The 6,000-nt window shown below is 30.9% G+C and overlaps 1 protein-coding gene across 1 annotated transcript in view; it reads right to left on the reverse strand.

The window, feature by feature from the left end:
* LOC125063081 (monocarboxylate transporter 10-like) overlaps nt 1-4,485 on the reverse strand; it is a 115,846-nt gene extending 111,361 nt beyond the window's left edge. Inside the window, exon 1 of the mRNA XM_047669323.1 lies at nt 4,424-4,485. The gene's annotated coding sequence lies outside the window, so the exon portion shown is untranslated. The remainder of the gene's footprint in view (nt 1-4,423) is intronic.
* Between the last annotated feature and the right edge of the window lie 1,515 nt (nt 4,486-6,000).

Below are 6,000 nucleotides of genomic sequence, written 5' to 3' on the forward strand. Positions count from 1 at the left end.
ATACGTAATGTTACTGAAATTACTCCTTCATAGACCGTAGAAGTTTTAATGAAATATAATTTTAAATTCTCCGCGAATTCTAATTTCAAACTGTACTTTAAAGTGAAAACAATTTCATGTTATTTTAGCCGCCACTTAAACTTCTGCACCGGAAGTTGATTCCGGGTGCTTTTATCTCATACTTAACGTTAATTGTATTACTTAACAGATAATATGAAAATTAAAATACAAAATTAGTATCATAAAACGGTGTAGTCTTATAGATAGATCTGTACGGATGCGGGCTTTATGAGCGTATTTACTTAAATTGACAATGATAAATGAACCTTATAATGTAGGTACCTGTTTGTCTAACTTATTGTAGCATATTACTATGCAGTAATGCCTATATACTTTGGAAACTGAAGGAAGTACTACAAAATATGGATTTTGTGTGTCGTAGTTGTTTCTACAAATAATAAGACGTAAAATCCTCCTCCGTTTTTTGAAGAGATTTAATGTCATAATACACATCCGAGGTCATAAAGTGTTTTGCTGATGGCCTATAGATAGCTGATAATATGCCAATAATATATATTGTAAGACTTTAGTTGTAAGTACTTATTAATGACATAAAAACAGCGATGATAAAAATATACTATATCTATTCATTTTAAGATTGATTTGAAAATTTACTTCCAACACATCTTTATTTCTCCATAAAACTGCAAAATACTTTTAAGCGAAAGGGCCGCGTGAACTCATGTGTGTCTTCTATTCTTCTCATATTGTATTTATATAAGTGCAAGTGTTAAATATATAAACGCGCCATTGACTACGGACTAGCAGATCCTGTGTGATGTGTGTAATGCCTTCGCCATTAAACATAAAAATAATTTACTAAAAAATCTACGATATGTAAGTTCTAGACTATGAATACAGAATCCATTAATTGAATAATATAAATATCGCCTGAAACTGTAATGGCTATCCAATACGGGTGTAACGCCGGCAGGTGACAGAAAATAAAACCTATCGGTTTTTATGCGCTGTTACGATATGGTTAAATGCTGTCATTATCAGAAATATAGCAATTTTTGTATCTGGAGGGATCTTTAGTTATTAATGCCTCTGAAACATTATTTTGTAGTATTTTTAGTATTAATATAGTTTGTAAAGATTGGGTCACTTTATATCACGTAATACTTTGATTTAATTTCATATATATTTATAAAATGCACTCCTTGACCGATTAAATTCTTCTTTTACGCTTTTTGTTCACATTTAATTAGTCTTCTTATAAAGCTTAAATAGAACAAAGTACTGTCGTAACATAGTCTTGTATTTCTTTGTTATTTAAACGAATACGAGTATTTTATTTTAAAATAAAACACGTTTGAATTTAACAAAACTTGAAGACCACTTGATTGATGACACCAAGAACTGGATTGCTGCAAAAGCGTCCTGTTTATTTCAAATTAGCGTATATGTGAACGATTTTTTTTAAAATCGTCGAAATGTTTGGTACTCCCGCATACCGAAGACTGATAAATTTGAATAGATATAATAGATGATAGAAACTTATTAAAGGACATCGTCAAAAATCCCTGCGGACAAATAGACTGATAATGTTTGCCCAATCTTGCTTTATAAATCAAAGTTGACTAATTGCTTTGATATACTTGGTTAAACAAAATTGAGCTATCAAGATTCAACATGCAAATAAGGTGTTAACCCAATGTTATCGGAAAGTAATCATTTCAGTCACGTCATTGATGCAATGTCGGTCGCGAAACGGGCCGTTGGAATGCGAACTCGCTCTTCGTGGGTGTACTGCAAAGTGCCAATGTTCACTGTACGTCAAGATCATATCTACGTTCTTTTTTTAAATCACGTTCATCGTCAAGTTATGATTAAATTCTGTAGATGTCATTAATATTTTTATTTGATTGGTTTGTATGATTGTATGCTATGCTTAAGGAATACCTCAGTTATTATTTTACAATTACAATGTTTGTCCTGATTTGTAATGAATCGAATTTGTTTGTTTGCCTTTATTTCATACTTCCAATATTCTAGCGAGCAATTTTAGTTTCGTAACTTTTTGCTTCCCTGCTGGTACACAAGGTACTAGGTACTTTTTGGTAACTAAAATACGACATATAAGATTTTACTCTACATTTGAATTGTGGGGCTTTGCATGTCGTAAGATGTAATAAATGTCTTGTTCGGTCTTTAATAAGAGATCGTATTTAATTCAATTAAGAAATAAAATCGTTTTCCAGAAATAATTGAACTTATTAGCATGTAACGAAATCCACGATATTTTAATGAGACAATTATGTTTACTTACATGGTAAAACATTTCTAAAGGGCCGCGGCGATTTTGTTTACGAATAGCACTGGAATTCTTGGCATAGCTCAGATATACTTTTTTATAAAACGCAGCAGCGTTTAGTTTTTATTGGAAAAGTTTTTACACGCTCTCTTTATTGTCTAGTGTTGGCTACACGGGATTTCATTTATTCATATGGTATGTGTACGCATACGATATTAATAGAGTTTATTTTTGACCATCGAATTACTTGGTTCAACAATATTCTGGCTAGTTCTATCACCGCCAGAATTAAATATCTGAAATGTATGTTAAAATTGTAAATAGAGTCTTTGATTAAACATTTATAGCTAAAATATTCTACTTATGCAGGCAACATAATAATTGGTTTAAATTATTTTATGTTTAACAAAATCTGAAATTACTTTTAGCCTAATAAGGCCATTGATGTCCTGTGTCATAAGATACTACTGTCTAACTAAGATTTAAATAAATTTAACTGTAAACAACGATTTGTTTTAAATTAAAGAGGTACAAAGTATTAACGCTTATTCTTTTTTTTTATCTACTTTATAAGACCTTCTGTCGATCCGAAGTGGTGGAGGCCTGATCACCTGTAACACAGGTACTCTTACCTTTAGCAGGCGTCAGTCTCACACAAACTAGCTTTTTCCGTAAACAGAAGTAAGACAATTATTTATTTATCATAGTATATAACTGTCACTTGTTTATGTGCTAAGTTTTTGTGAGAAATAAATAAAGATTATTATTATTATTCTAATGATATTAAAACGTTTAAGGTGAATTAGTTCGAACTATAGTCTGAAAACTGAACAACTACTGTAAATATTTATAACATCTAATTATAGGACCACGATAGGCATCGATACTTTGAATAAATTCATTTAGGCTTAATTAGATGTATGTTAATTGAAAGCCTTAAGAGATTCAAAAGTAGATAAGTGAGAATTGTGTACTACTAGTAATACCTCCCTTTTTGTTCCCTCTTTTTTAGCAAGTTATTTATATTGTTGTTACATTACTAAAAGGCATACGTTATTTTTTCACCTTGCAAAGAGAAATCAATGTGCTATAGATTCATACAATTTCTATTGAAAGTTAAATTTATTTTCTGTATCTGTTTGCAATGCTTTTATTAAATAATTAGTAGCGCCTCGATCTTTAAAAAATTCCTTAATGTAATTGATTTCGTCAATTAGTTCAAATCTGAAGAGATGACAGATTAATATAATTGCGGGCTTCCTGCAGCAATTCCATTATAACCACTCCAATTACACGTGCAGGATTGACTCTTAATATAATTAGTACTTTGAAGTTGTATTCACGATAATTTAGCGAGGCCTATAGAAACAAACAGTAGCTCGCTTACATCCTATTTTAGTATGAAAAGTTACAATTTGGTTTAGATATTGTCAAAAAGATATTGCAAAAACTTTGGACGTGTTCCTATTTGAATTTTGTATGACATGCTTTTCCATTGACAGAACTTGGTTATTTATGAAGAAAGGAATTGTTAAACATTTAATATTTATTTATTTGTTAAGCATTCTGTTATACATTTATAGTTTGAGCTTAATACTATTTAAACTCTCACCTACAAAGTCGCATATATGAATTAAATGCCTTTATTGAGATCAAAAACAATTCAATAGTATTGTACCTAATTTCGTCTGCGATATAAGTAGTATATGTCCATGATTTTATTGGGATTATTTTATAATTTTCTTTGACAAACTGATTATTTTAACAAATATATTTTACGAATAACAATTTCAGTTTTTTACACATCAAAACAGCACTTTCATTTATTATTTAGTAAAAAATATTTTGAGTTATTGACCTCTTAAACTCGCTTAACGCACGATTAATTTCAAAACTCTTGTAAGCTGATTATATAAAATGTAAAACGATTAAGGAAAAGTTTTTCCTTTGTAAGTCATTTCTCTTTACCGACGTTTTTAAAACATTAAAACAATAACGATTTATTAATTATTATAAATTGTTTGTTAAACAATTGCTATCACTTGTTCGTTCATTCATAATTCATTTTATTTTTTAAAATCATAGTTTAAAGTTGTCTATACTTACAGTGAAATAAAGTTACGAGACATTCGCGAATGAACGGACGACACAAATCACGCTCGCTTGGTGCCGTTGGCGGGCGAATACTGTGTGATAAACGTAGAACGCATTGATACCAGGGATGAAAGAGCTGCGGACTGGGGCTCGGTTTTTGCATTTCGTCTTATTCACATTTACTATCTATTTTGATTGGCTAAGATTCGAAAACAAGACCTAGCGCGAACTTTAACCTCTGTACGTCAAAACGTATTGGATTTTATTCCGAATATTACTTAGAAAAAATATAATCAATATAAGCACTGACCTGCCAGTGTCTGACAAGATGTCTAAACAATAATGATAACTTAATTTTAAAATTACTACTACACATAAACGTATTTTGAATAAAACTTGGATGACCGAAATATAATATAATTTATTGAGCTACAATAGAATCTCTAAAAAAAATTGTTATTGAAATATGTATAATGTATATTCTGAAGAAATTACCTTCGTGAATACTAAGCAGACATTTATGCGTCTATCACATTGTTAATTTATAGACAAGGATCATCTGTACCAACCCGAAACAAGAATCGTAAGCACCTTTTAAGCACACTGAATCAACCAAGCTTTTGTCGAACTATTACGGAGGGATGTGAACGTACATTACTTATTAGTAAAACTGTATTAAAGAGACAAAAAGAACGATTATACAAAATGTAACCAAAAATAACAGAAGTAAGGTTTAACATTTATGGCGTTGACATTTAGCATAAATGAAATCAAAATATTATCCACTTTCGTGAGTAATTAAAAAGACCGCACAAACACCGCGATTGTTTTAAAATTATTATAATTTTATTCAGGAGTGTATTTTCTAACAAATGTATAACGTATTACTTTATGGTAAAAATAATAACACTTTATTTACTCACCACACTGTTTCTGCGACCCAAAAAGTGTCTTAGCTTCCGACACGAGACACTTTCAGTTTCACAATCAAAGTGTAAGTGAAAAAGTAGTTTTATTAGAGTACTTAATCAACAAATCAAATAATTCAGCTTAGAATAACGAACAGAGCGGATATCTAGGTCCTGGATTTGATTTCCACCGAAACAATAGTTACACATGGCAGGCACATAATGTTTAACCATGTTTAGACGACTCATTGGTCTAGTGGTTAGTACCCCTGACTGCGAATCCATGGGTCCCGGGTTCGATCCCCGGCTGAGGCGAACATCGATGTGATGAGCATTTGGTGTTGTTCTTAGGTTTAAATATGTATTTATATCTATCTATAATATGTATGTATATCCGTTGCCTAGTACCCATAACACAAGCTTCACCAGCTTAGCATGGGACTAGGTCAATTCGTGTGAATTGTCTTTTAAAAAACAAAAAAAAAAAACTGTCTAAAATACACAGTAATAGAAACCAATGCTGTATATTTGTTACATAACAACTATAAAATTTGGTCCGATCTAAAAGGCTATTTTTATATAAATCCTCCGCAAACTAATTAGGGTAAGCCCAAAATAATTTCCGCAAATCGACTGACAATGTTGTCGAGTCATATTAAAACACTAATTTATTGTGTGGAT

The sequence above is a fragment of the Pieris napi genome, chromosome 2 (assembly GCF_905475465.1).
Source record: "Pieris napi chromosome 2, ilPieNapi1.2, whole genome shotgun sequence".
Lineage (NCBI taxonomy): Eukaryota > Metazoa > Arthropoda > Insecta > Lepidoptera > Pieridae > Pieris > Pieris napi.